Source organism: Meles meles, chromosome 10, assembly GCF_922984935.1.
Source record: "Meles meles chromosome 10, mMelMel3.1 paternal haplotype, whole genome shotgun sequence".
Classification (NCBI taxonomy): Eukaryota; Metazoa; Chordata; class Mammalia; order Carnivora; family Mustelidae; genus Meles; species Meles meles.
In genome coordinates this window covers 17,631,728-17,645,830 of record NC_060075.1, presented here as the reverse complement: position 1 = coordinate 17,645,830, position 14,103 = coordinate 17,631,728, and positions in this window count along the sequence as shown.

The window sequence follows — 14,103 nt, the reverse complement described above, 5'->3', positions numbered from 1 at the left end:
CCCTGTCTTCTTTTAACATGAGTTAGGGCCTATGGCTGGCAGTCCATTTGTTGGTGTTGGCTGTAGTTCATTAGTGTCATAGACTCTTGTCTTTGTTTCCTCTCCTGCTGGATCTGCTGGGATCTCTGACAGTTCTTTCTTTTTTAATTTAAGTTCAATCAGCCAGTATAAAGTACATACTTAGTTTCAGATGTGGTGTTCAATAATTTATCAGTTGTGTATAACACCCAGTGTTCATCACATCATATGCCCTCCTTAATGCCTATCATCTAGTTACCACATCCCCCCATTCACTTCCCCTCCAGCAACCCTCAGTTTGTTTCCTACAGTTAAGAGTCCCTCATGGTTTTCTCCCTCTCTGAGGACTTACCATTCTGTTTTCCCTCCCTTCCTCTATGATCTTCTGTGCTGTTTCTTATATTCCACATAGGAGTGAAACCGTAAGGCAATTGTCTTTCTCTGATTGATGTATTTCACTCAGCATAATACCTTCCAGTTCCATCCATGTTGATGTAAATGGTAAGATTTCATCCTTTTTGATGGCTGAGTGATATTCTATTGTGTCTAGATATACCACATCTTCTTTATCCATTCATCTGTCAATGGACATCTTGGTTCTTTTCACAATTCGGCTATTGTGGATATTGTTTCTATGAACATTGGGGTGCAGGTGCCCCTTTGGATCACTACGTTTTTGTATTTTTGAGGTAAATGCCTAATAGTGCAATTGCTGGGTCATAGGGTAGCTCATTTTTAACTTCTTGAGCAACCTCCATTCTATTTTCCAGAGTGGCTCTACCAGCTTATATCCCCACCAACAGTGTAAGATGGTTCCCCTTTTTCCGCATCCTTGCCAGCATCTGTTGTTTCCTGAGTTGTTAATTTTAAGCATTCTAGCAGGTATGAGGAGGTATCTCATTGTGGGTTGGATTTGTATTTCCCTGAGGTTAAGGGATGTGAAGCATTTTTTCATGTGTCTTTTGGCCATTTATATGTCTTCTTTGGAGAAATATCTGTTCATGTCTTCTGCTCATTTCTTGACTGGATTATTTGTTTTTTGGGTGTTGGGTTTGATAAGTTCTTTACAGATCTTGGATACTAGCCCTTTATCTGATATGTTGTTTGCAAATATCTCCCATTCTGTAGGTTGCCTTTTAGTTTTGTTGACTGCTTCCTTTGGGCTGCAGAAGCTTTTTATCTTGATGAAGTCCCAATAGTTCATTGTTGCTTTTGTTTCTCTTGCCTTTAGAGACATGTCAAGCAAGAAGTTGCTGTGGCCAAGGTTGAAGAGGTTGCTGCCTGTGTTCTCCTCAAGGATTTTGATGAATTCCTGTCTCACATTTAGGTCTTTCATCCTTTTTGAGTTTATTTTAGTGCATTGTGTAAGAAAATGGTCCCATTTCGTTCTTCTGCATGTGGCTGTCCAATTTTCCCAGCACCATTTGTTGAAAAGACTCTCTTTTCCCCATTGGATGATTTCCTGCTTTGTTGAAGATTAGTTGACCATAGCATGGAGGGTCCATTTCTGGGGTCTCTGTTCTGTTCTATTGACCTGTGTGTCTGTTTTGTGCCAGTATCATACTGTCTTGATGATTATAGCTTTGTAATAGAGCTTGAAGTCTGGCATGGGATGCTCCCAGCTTTGGTTTTCTTTTTCAACATTCCTCTGGCTATTCAGGGTCTTTTCTGGTTCCTTACAAATTTTAGGATTGTTTGTTCCAACTCTGTGAAAAACTTTGATGGTATTTTGATAGGGATTGCATTGAATATGTCGACTGCTCTGGGTAGCATAGACGTTTATACAATATTTGTTCTTCCAATCCATCAGCATGAAACATTTCTTTGTGGCTTCCTTGATTTCTTTCATGAGTGTTCAATAGTTTCTTGAGTACAGATCCTTTGCCTCTTTGGTTAGGTTTATTCCTAGATATCTTATGGTTTTTGGTGCAATTGTAAAAGGGATCGATTACTTAATTTCTCTTCTGTCTCATTGTTAGTGTATAGAAATGCACCTGACTTCTGTGCATTGATTTTTATATCCTGCCACATTACTGAATTGCTGTATGAGTTCTAGTAGTTTGGGGGTGGAGTCTTTTGAGTTTTCCACATCAAGTATCATGTCCTCTGTGAAGAGTGAGAATTTGACTTCTGACAGTTATTTCTATGTACAAAAGATGACATTTGCTTTTTTAGTATTATACCATGCCCTATAAATTCCAACTCTACAAACTGATACATTTAAACCAACTGTCATGCTATGATGTAAGAAAAACTGGATGTAAAAATCGTATTTCGGCCAGCATTCCTTGCCAAGGAAAGTCCTCTTTCGTCTCACAATTAACTGCTTCTGCCTCCAGTAAACTGCAACTATCATCAACCTCAGAAGACATGAGTGGAGATCTCACCCAGCTGACTTCAGGTATTTAGAGTGTGAGGAAGAAAAACTGATCTCTTAGAGCGTTCCCCCCCCCCCCCGCTTTGGTGTGTCTTATGGATCCAATATGTACCCCCCACCCCCAAATTCACATGTCAAGCGCTAAACCCCAGTACCCTGTGACTGAATTTGCCAATAGGATTTGTTGAAGGTAAAATGAGGTCATTAGGTGGACCTTAGTGCGAGGACCTTCTAAAGGGGGAGATTTGGACACAGACACATATGCAGGGAGAATGGCATGTGAGCATGAAGGCAGGGATCAGGGTGATGCTGCCATATACCAAGGAACCCCAAAGACTGCTAGCAAACCATCAGGTAGGGGACAGAATCTCCCTCACAGCTCAGAAGACACCAGCCCTGCAGACACCTTGCTCTCAGACTCCTAGTCTCCAGAGCTGGGAGACCATGAACTTTGATTTTCTGTGTCCTCCAGTTTCTGGTGCCTTTACACCAGCCCCGGCAAACAAATACAACACGTCTGTTGTCTTCGCTGCTTCTCATTGTCCTCATGCCTCTTCAGTCTCCTCAGGTCTCATGGGTTCCTGTGGACAGCTGGTCTCCCTGACTCCAGGCTCCTTCCTACCCAGCCCGTTGGGCAAATTCGTAGGCAGAGCCAGTGTTGCTGAGTGGCTTTCATTCCTGCCAGCCCTCCATTTCTTACTACCTCAAGGATGCATCCCATGACCCTAACCTGCTCCCCAAAAGTGCCCCTGTCCCCACCCACCCCCCAGACAAGACCTCCGCTCTCTTCAGACAGGCCTTCTCCCTAATGCACGGACAGGCATGCTCACGCCTGCCTCCCCAGGTCTGCTCACGCTGCTTTCCTCACCTGCTGGGCCTCCTTGACAAATTCTTCTGCCACACCACCATCATGTACTCAAGACATTCGCCAACTTGGCTGGGTATTAGAATCACTGTGGGATTTTTAGAATCTCCCCAGTGCACAGGCTATCCTCCACCGGAGTCATGGAAGAGCCTCTGGCATGGAATGTGTGTGTCAGAATCATTTAAAGTGCCCAGTGAGTCAGTGGAGAGCCAAAATTTGGCAGTGACCTCATCTCCTGCGCTCGGCTCATACTTGTCAAACTTGAAGTGTGCGACAGTCATCAAAGCATCCGTGAGGCCCAGGTTCTACGTTTCTAGCAAGCTCCGAGGCAGTGCGGGTGCTGCTGGTCTGAGCACCATGTGTTGAATAGCAGAGTCTACACAATGTCTGTCAGGGTATCGAGACTCCCCTTAGTCCCTGTGAGATTTGAGATGGTTTATGGGAAATACATAGACAAGAATGAGCAGTTACTTTGATCTCCCTCATCAGACATGCTTTCAAGGGGGGGCTTTGGAAACATCTGAAAGAAACTGGCAAGGACATGCCAGAGAGCGACAACCATGAGGTGGGAAAACCAGGGGTAAGGATAGTCCGGCACGTGGGGTGGATGGTGCCAACTTCCTACCCTGTCCACTCCCGGGACAGCTGTGGACACAGCACCCCCACCCTCAAGATTAGCAAACTCTGGGGCCTGGGCCATGAGGGACCCTTTGGTTCTGTGAGGTCCTGAGGTGTGTGGTGCTGGCGAGAAATCTTGGGCTAGTAGGTGTAGGGCAATTTGAGCTTTAGGACCACTGTTTTGTCTCTTGTTCTCTCTCCTTGTTTGGTCTGGGGTGTGCTTTTGGCTTGGGAAAAGTCTGTAATTCTAGAGGCAGTGGAGTGAAGAGGCAAAGCACATGGGTGACCTTGGCCGGTGCTGGCCCATCACCTAACTCCTAGGGCCGTCATTAATGGGGACTATAACGTGGATGGCATCCTCCTGGCAAGGTCAAGGCAGAGCCTGGGGCCAGGACTTGTTACTTAGGTTCTTCAGGTTGTGGCTTCTTGATCTATAAAATGCCGGGAATGTTATTTGCCTTCCAAGGCTGCAGTGGTAAGGAAATGCGAGCAAGCGTGGGAAGCCCGTAGTCCTGAAGCTGATGCCTACAGACGCATGGTAATGGGCGCCGCTGGTATTACCATCATCGTTCCATTCCCGACTTCGGTTCTGAGTTGAGGGCAGGGCTCGCATGCTTGTGAGCAGAATGGCTACTCAGGACTTGCTCTGGGGCTCTAGGGAGAGACGCAGAGAGGATTTGCAGGTTTCTTGCTCAGTCAGCAGGTGCAAGGGCAGCATAGGAACTGGGCATTTTGCGTGGCTGCTTGTTGGGTATCCCTTCTGCTCAGGTCTGCGCAATGACATCTAGGAGCCTCTGAAACTGTTTGGCCTGGCAGGGGGCTCCCTCTGCCTTAAAAAATAGGAAAGTCGATATTTTATGATTGCAGTGGTATAAAGGTAAATGCAATCCAGATTGGATTACACTCACTTTTTTCTTCTGATTTTAAAAGGAATATCAAAAGTTCCCTCACCGATCAAGTATAACTGGGCTCAGGAGCCAGGAGGGCCAGGAGCCCCAACATAAGGTATTCCTTTGCATGCAGAGATCTCTCTTCCTTACGTAGGCCACAACTGTCTCTAGGGATTTCCCTTTGGTAATTTCCTCATTGTGCGGAGCGCAGGCTTGAGCGCTAGGACTAGATGGCTTATTTTAATATATTGCAATGTGAAGACATTTTGTTGTTGGCAATCATTAGGAGACTCCTTCCCCAGCTTTGGGAACCTGTTTCTCTCTGGCTTCCGAGGTCACTCTCAGATTCACTCTGGTCTCTCAATGCCTCTCTGTGGCACAGCCTTGAGAAATTGGGCATGATGGACTTTTAACACCTAGAGAGTCCCATGTCACCCAGCCCAGATGAGTGGCTCTGTGTTTGGCTATGTGTTCTCAAAGCTGCACTTTGGGTCACATCGTATGGGCTCCTATGGTTCCCTGTGGAGGGGGGCAAACCCCCCCCCCCACCCCGTCCAGTGTCCTCCCAGTGAGTACCAGTTGCAGTTGTCACTATCCTACAAGATAGATTTCCTGCTCCCTCCGCCAGGAGATAGCCTGGTGCAGACATGGTCTGGGTATTGTCACATGTTGCCATTCTTCTCCTGTACCTGCACAGCTGGGAAAAACAGCACAGACCACAGGCAAGAGCCCGTGGTCCTTGTTGGATCCCAGGATCCCTTCGCACATCCTGATAGTAATAATTAGGGTAAGGTGAGAGGAATACGATCCTTTGGGGATGTGTCTCGGGCTGGCCCGATGGGGAAGTTGGGTAGCCTGACAGCTGTGGGTCCGTCTTCCTTTAAAGAGGCCCAGCCCAGAGTTCATTCACACAGAACGTCAAGTTGAAGCCCAGGAGCCAACAGGACAGGGACAGATCGAGAGGCTGAACAGGGACAGCTCTGAACAGATAGCAGTTTGCTGTTGGGTTTGCATGCTGGTTTTAATATGTGACTTCTTAATCCATATTTTATTTATAGCATGTTGCTTTCTCATTAGTTCTCGATAATCGATTATGTTATCTCTGAATTTCTTTTATACAACTGGAGAGCTGACAAAATGCTTGCTCACTGTTAGCAAGTGTACAGTGGCAGCAACGTGTAAATCTTGGGCTAGATTCTTAGCTGGAAGATGCAAGTTCTAGTTACTCATTAACCCAGACCCTCACAGAAGTTGTTAGGATGTGTCTTGCTGTGCAGAGCAGAGGGAGGGACGTAAAAACTAGGATTAGAGTCCGGGAAGTAAGATAGATAGGATATAGAAACCCCACAGATGATTTCAAAGAGGTGTCTTGAGGTCATTTGAAGCAAAGACCATTTGGGGACCGGCAATGGAGGAAAGAGTATTCATGTCTATTTTTAAAGGAGGTTCAAAGGCTCATGAGACCTAGACCAAACACATAATGACTCAAGAACAGGGGGAATGGAAATTGTCTGTTGATTTTATGAATATCATATGGATCCTGGCACAGAGAGGTGGAGGCAAGTGTTTCTGACTTAGGAAGAAGCATTTCTGTAGCCCCAGAGGTGACAGGAGAGGACGGTTTAAGTGGTTGGGGTGATGGAACAGCCAGTTTACAGAGGTTCTTGAATGGGAAGGGGGTGCCTGGGTGGCTCAGTTGGTTAAGCATCTGCCTTGGGTTTAGGTCATGATCCTGGGCTCCTGGGATGGAGTCCCATGTCTGGCTCCCTGCTCAACAGGGAGTCTGCTTCTCCCTCTGTCTCTGCCCCTTCCCCATGCTCATGTTTTCTATCTTTCACTCTCTCAAATAAATAAAATCTTAAAAAAAAAAAAAGAGAGAGAAAGGTATGGGGAGGAATTGTATCTTGGGCTTAGGGCAATCGGAAGCCATTGAGAGTCTTGAGCAGAAAAGCAAGGAGCATGTGTTGCCTGGGAGCAGGGTCAGTGGTCTGGAGGCTGTTGGAGGGCTTGGCAGCAATCCAGCAGAATAATTCCACGATAGGAACAAGAGCTTCAAGAGCAGCTGGCTAAGCTGCGTCCAACAGTGGGGATTGTTGAGTTGGGGGGCTTGGGGTTGGTAGAAGTGCTGACTTTGGTTGGGAAATATTGAAGGGCCCATGGGATGTCCCAGTGGCCTCATGCACATAGGGTAGAGGTAGGAATTTGGGAGTCACGGATAAATAGAAGGTAATTGATGAGATGTGCACAGGAGTGCTGAGGTCTCCTTGCTAGATGATAAGGAGGTGGATGAGAAGGTGCCCCAGGATGGATCTCCCTGATCAGCAGTGTCTCAGGGATGCGCTGAGGAAGAGGAACCCTTGAAGGAAATTAGAAAGACGAGTCCTAGAGACGAGGGTCAATTAGGGCAGCACAGGTTCACAGAAGTCAAGGGAAGTGATGAGTTAAAGAACAGGTCATCAGAGGTGCCTGGGTGGCTCAGTGGCTAAAACCTCTGCCTTTGGCTCAGGTCATGATCCCAGGGTCCCGGGATCAAGCCCCATGTCAGGATCTATGCTCAGCAGGGGGTCTGCTTCTCCCTCTCTCTCTGCCTGCCTTTCTACCTACTTGTTATGTCTCTCTCTGTCAAATAAATAAAATCTTAAAAAAAAAGAACAGGTCATTAGGAATGTCCAATGTTCAGAGAAATCATAGATGAACTTGAAAGTACCTACCGGATTTAGCAGCAAAGAGAACTTTGGTGTCCACTTTTGGGAAATTTTTTTTTTTCAATCAATAAATATCCCCTGAACATCTGCTTACTCACACAAGGGCCTGCTCTTGGCCGGAGGCTTACAGTCTAGTAGGAGAGACAAACAGACAAACCAAAACCCAGAAGAGGCTTTTTCAATGGTAAGAGCAATTAAAAAACAAAACAGAGGGACTACAGAGGCACCTGGTGATGGGTGGGAGCAATTCAGATAGGATGGACAGGAAAGGCCTTTCTGAGGAGGTGACATCTGATTGGAGTCCTGAATGAGAAGAAGCATTTGCATAAATATCCAGGGGGCAGACTGTTCCAGTAGAGGGAACAGCTTATGCAAAGGCCCTAAGGCAGGTATTCTCAACTGGGGGTAATTGTGCCCTCCAGGGGACACTTGGCAGTGTCTGGAGACATTTTTGGTCGCTACAAATCAGGAGGGATGGGGAGTGCTACAGACATCTAGGGGGGTAGAGGCCAGGGATGGTAGCAAACACCCTGCCATGTATAGGACAGTCCTCACAACAAAGAATTATCTGGTTCCACATGTCACCAGGGCTGAGGGTAAGAAATCCTGCCTCAAATCAGGAACAAGTTTGGTCCATTTAAAGAGCAGAAGGCGGGGACAGCCTGGGTGGCTGTCAGTTAAGCGCCTGACTCTTGATCTTAGGTTTTGATCTCAGGGTCATGGGTTCAAGCCCTGTGCTGGGCTCCATGCTAGGTGTGGAGTGTACTTAAAAAAAAAAAAAAAAGAGCAGAAAGCTCAGTGTCTGGGGGTGGGTGGTAGGACCTGAGTCAGAGAGGCAGCCTGGCAGGGACAGATGACAGAAGCCTTCCAGGGCTTGTTAAGGGGTTTATATTTTCCTTCCTGATGCAATGGGAAGCCATTAGAGAGATTAAGCAGGGAAGTGACTTGATCTGATGTCTATTCTAAAAGGATGCTATGGCTGCTGTCCAGAGACTGGATTGCAATGGGCAGGGGTGAGAACAGAGGGCCGTCATAGTCATCCAGGTGAGGAGGAGAACAGGGGACAGGTGGACAATTAGATAGCGCTGGTGGAATTTTTCTGATGATTGAGTTTGAAGGTGAAGAGAAAGTGAGGATACAGAAGTCACTGCTAAGGTTTTGGTTTGAACACTAGGCTGGGTGGAAGTACACTTCCCTGTGGTACAAAGGCAGGGCAAAGCTCAAGATCTAAAGAGTTTGAAATACTGAGGAGCCTGTTAGGTGATGGATAAGGGCTTAGCATCTGGCATTTTACCACCCAGCTGTTTTAAATAATTGCAAACACCGTAATTATCCAATTAAATAAAATTAAATAAGTTACGGAACCGGTATAGAGTAATATTACAGAATAAATCTGTGAACATGGAAATACAATCACAATGCAATAAGTGAAAAAAGGATGTCAAAATATGCAGAGGATGATACTGTTGGATTCTAATTGCACTGTTTATACCCAAACATATACTCTATGAAGTAACAAGTGTAGAAGCAAAATTCTAGAAATCCTAGAAGAAAAAATGGGTGACTATTCTTAGAAGAGTAGAGTAGTGAGACCCTGTGCAACATGATATTAAAACCAGAAACCATGAGGAAAAGGTGGGTATACTCGATTGTAGGAAAAGTTACATTTCTTGTAGGGGGGAACCCTCAGACAAAGGCCAAGAGAAGAACTGGAAAAAATTGTTGGCCATCAGCACAATAAAGTTAATATCTCTATTAGCCGAAGAAATTTTATAAATTGCTAGAAAAGACAAAAAACCCAGCAGAAAGATGGACAAAGACCGGAATAGCAATTCCTGGGAGAAATAAGACAGCCAATGAAGGATGAGAAGTACAGTCTCCTTGACTATGAAAAAAAAATGCTAATGGAAACAATGTGTTCATTTATACCTATCAGCTTGGCAAAAAGAAAGATCAATAATACTCATTTTTGAAGAGCTCAAAGGAAAGTAAAGTGGTGCAGTCTTTCTAGAGTATGAGTGCATTCTTTCTAGAGTATTCAATTCAAATAGAAATTTGAATGTGCTTATTTTTTGACCAACAAGTTCACCTCTGACTACTGAGCCTACCTGGATGATTAGACAACTGTTTGGGGATAAAGGTACTTGGTGGGCAGAGCTGCACTATCCGTGATAATAAATTCTCTGAAATAAATGTTTCTCCACAAGGACGTGCTTAAATAAATGGAGGGCCATAACATGCAACAGAACAATACACAATTGGTAAAAGGCATGAGGTCAGTCTGTATGTCTAGATTTGAAAAAATGTTCATGGCAGGTTAAGTAAAAGAAGCAAGTTGTAGGACAGTCTGCATGATCTCTCATTTTGTAAAAATAATGAAATAAAATGGGTTATGGTGGGGTGCCTGGGTGGTTCAGTCAGTTGAGTGTCCAACTCTTGATTTCAGCTCAGGTCATGATCTCAGGGTTGTGAGATCGAGCCCCACATTGGGTTCCAGGGTCAGCACGGAGTCTGCTTGAGATTCTCTCCCTCTCTCCCTCTTCCTTTGCCTGCCCCCCACTCACTCATATGTGTGCACCCACTCTCTCTCTCTCTAAAAAGAGGGGAGGTTTACAGAGCTATATTTGTTTAGGAATAGGTCTGAAAGTCTTACACAACGTTCTTCAGTGTTGTCTTTTCCACAGAGTGGGATTTTTAGATGTGATTTTTAAATCTTTAGTGTTTATTTTTAACATAGTGGAATGTGTCTAAACACCAAAGTGGTATGTGTATATAAATGCTTGAATGCTTGGTAGTATAAATTATATATTGGCAGAAGTGGACCTCACATGATTATATGTGTAAAAAGATATTTCCTATATCAGAACCATCTGCCTGTGAAACACCTGGTTGTCTTGGTCAGTAGAGCATGCAACACTTGATCTTGGGGTCATGACTTTGAGCTCCACATTGGGGGACAGAGTGTACTTAAAAAAAACAAAATAAAAGTACAGCTTTAAAAAAAACCATTTGCTCAGAATTTCCACCATTGTCTTTTCCTATCTTAACATCACATTACATTTAATTGAAAAATAAGGGGAGCCTGGGTGGCTCAGTGGGGTAAGCATCTGCCTTCAGCTCAGGTCATGATCTCAGGGTCCTGGGATCCAGCCCTGCATCGGGCTCTCTGCTCGGCAGGGAGCCTGCTTCCCCCACTCTGCCTGCTGGTCTGCTTACTTGTGATTTCTCTCTGTCAAATAAATAAATAAAATCTTAAAAAAAAAAAGAGAAATGAAGTGATGTCTTACTATTGGATAAAGCATTAAAAACACATCCATTACCTCCCACTGTTTTCTGATGTAAATGGAAGTGCCAACTTGTCCCAGAGTCCTTGCTTTAATAAAAGCCAACGTCTTCACAAATCTTTGGAAAACACAGAAGCAGCAGAAAGAATAGGACAGTTTTGATTTACATAAGATACACAAAGATAGAAGAACAAGAGACCGAATGAAGGAAACGCAGCTGTAGACTCTCCTATTTTACAAGCTCCCTATGTAAAAAGATATTTCGGGGTAAGGAATGTACCTGCGTAAATTATTTGCCTCTCCTATAATCCTGTTTTTGCTTGCGTGTAAGACTTCTATTTGAACCTGCTAAATACTTAAAAAATACATCTCAAGTTTGTGCATGTACATACACATGTGTTTTAAGTAGTATGTGTCTATGTATGCATTCAAGCTCATTTAAATCATCATGGCGATCATGAAATATTTGAAACAACTCAGTTTGTGTGTGTGTGTGTATCTACACAACGTCTATACGCACAGAGTAGGATCTGCATCAACCCATTAACTGTGGTTGACCTGGTATGGATGGGTTTATGGATTTTATTTACTTAAAACATTTTTTTTTATTTTTTAAGATTTTATTTCAGAAAGAGAGCACAAGTGAGCACAAGCATGGGGAGAGGCAGGCAGAGGCAGAGAGAGAAGCAGGCTCCCTGCTGAGCAGAGAGCCCGATGCGGGACTTGATTCCAGGACTCTGGAATCATGACCTGAGCCGAAGGCAGACGCTTAACTGACTGAGCCACCCAGGTGCCCCTGATTTTATTTTTAATGATCATTTTAGGTACTTAAAGTTTCTGATTTTTCTGTGATATGCAAATTTGCTTTTACAATAAGAAAAATTTATTTTGAGAAAATAAGAAAAAAATAAAAGATATGAATGGTGACCTTATTCAAGAGATGTCTCCGAGCAGCAGGTTGGCTGTGGACATGATGAAGTGAGGCGGGTGGGGGGGGGCGGGGGAGAGCAACTTCCCTTGAATAACCTCAGGGGTGGGGGAGGGAAAAGATGGGCAAAGCTAAATAAATGTTGTAGAGTCAAGGGGAGGTTTGTGCTTTCTCTTCTAAGGAGTCTATCTGTCTGTATGTGTGGAATATCAGCCTGCGGGCTGAGTTTTCCAGAAGCAGTCTTATTTTTGTTTTCCACTGTCCTCTTTTTTTAAAAAGTAGGCTCTGTGCTCATTCTGGAGCCCAACGTGGGGCTCGAACTCAGGACCCTGAGATCAAGAGTCAGCCGCTTAACCAACTGAACCACTCACGTGCCCCTTCCCCTGTCCCTTTAAATCTGTTTCAGGCACTGGTCATTTCTCTGGTTCCTCTTATGTAAAAGAAGGTTCCGAGTCATGTTAGCTCATTTAGAACGTCTGCTCCAAGCTGGTAACCAACTGCTAATGAGGGCGTCAGGGCCAGAGCTGGCTTTGCCCTGTCTGTCTCTTCTGAGTGCATTGTGGACACTCACTGGGCATTTCCATGAGTGGTTTTTTTTTTTTTTTTTTTTTTTTTATCTCACCTGGTAGGACCTTCCAGTGGCAACACTTTTGCTGATCTTGTCTACTTGGTTCACTCTCAAACCCCATCTACCCACCCCACTACTGCTCTGCCTCTTACTTCTAGGGCCCTCTTTTCCAGGCAGCCTTTTCCTGAGCTGGATTTGTCTGGTCTCCAGGAGTGAACTTCCTCCTTAGATCCAGGCTTCTGCCTGCTGACATGGTCCTGGTCTGACTCTGTCAGGCATGAGCTAGACCCCAGTCCTTCAGCTCCGGGGGACACACATTAATTTCTCCAAAGGGATTCTATTAAACTCCCTCACTGGGCTTGAGGAGAAAGCAGACATCCCCTTCATCTTTCTCTCCTTGACGGGTGAGAACCATAGCTTTCTACCGGCCCTGCTCTAAAATCCTTCCAATCCCCCCTCCTCTGACTCTTTTTATCCTCCATGTGAGTGAGGAATTTAAAAGTCAGAACACTGGTTCTTGGTTATCTCGCTTTGAGATTTTGCATTCAGTCTAGTGCAGCCCTTGGAATATAATCTTTATTCTATTTCGGTGCTTCAGTCCCAACTTCTAATTTATCGCTTGTTATGTACAAATGGTGACGGGCCAGGGCTTCAACAGAAGACTCAGGACACTGAGATCAGGAGCTGAAGACAAGGAGAGCAGTGGATGGAGTTGGGGTCCAAAGCCTTGGTGGGGAAAGGGTCTTAGAGGGGGAATGGAGGAGACAGGAGTGACAGGAGAGGGCAATTCTTAGATGGGAGGAGACGGGCAAGGAATCAATGGGGCTTCCAGTCAATGATTTCTAGTTGCTCCATGAAATAGGAGGCCAGAGGCTTATTGAAGGACAGAGAAGAGGAAAAACCATGATTGAAGTGGTCTGAATCATTTGTGTGATTCCCTCAGGACTTCTGAGGGAATTTCCAGGCCAGCTTAAAGTTATAACCCCTCCTGCTGGCTCGGGAGGCTGCCAGGGCCAATGAGCTCCTCTTCCCTCCGGGTAAGTGGAGGTTAATACGGCCGGGGCTGGCACCGTTGGGAGAGGAGAGATGACAGAATACGTACACCAAAGGGAGTACAGATCACAGGACAAAGGGGCGCCAGAAAAGCCCAAAGATAGCCAGACTCCGCGGTTTACAGAGGAAACTTTTTATCTTTGCAAATAGCCTCACAGTTCAGGATTGGATGTCCTGAGTCACAGAAGCCCCAGCTGTCCACTAACCAGCACCCCGCTGAATCCGACAGCTCGGAAGAGGACGAGGATATGAAAGACCAGCCCTAATGTGGTCGGCAATTACCGACGGGTTTTGGGAACTGGTGGGAGGGAAGAATGAAGTTCTTTGGGCTCATTCAGACTCCGAATCCACAGGCTCAAAACCCCTGACAAAACTCGATTTTGTTTCAGAGCAATGCGTTGATGTCCGGGATCGACTGTGAAACGTTGTGATGTCTCACGCACCTTTATCTCTGCGGAGTGATGAGGAGGATGGCGACTTGGTTAAGCTGGTGTCCTGGACGACTGAACATGGATCTACGGCTCCTTCAACTGTAGGAGGTAAAATGGTAAGAACGGAAACTATTATTTTGGTGGGCATTCAAGGCCTGGGAAGAGAGAAAAGAAATAGAAAACGAAGCTTAAGCAATTCTCTCAGGGGTGCCTGGGTGGCTCAGTGGGCTAAGCATCTGCCTTTGGCTCAGGTCATGATCTCAGGGTCCTGGGATCGAGCCCTGAATTGGGCTCTCTGCTTGGTGGGGAGCCTGCTTCTCCCTCTTTCCCCTCTCTCGCTCTCGAATAAATGAAATCTTTAAAAAT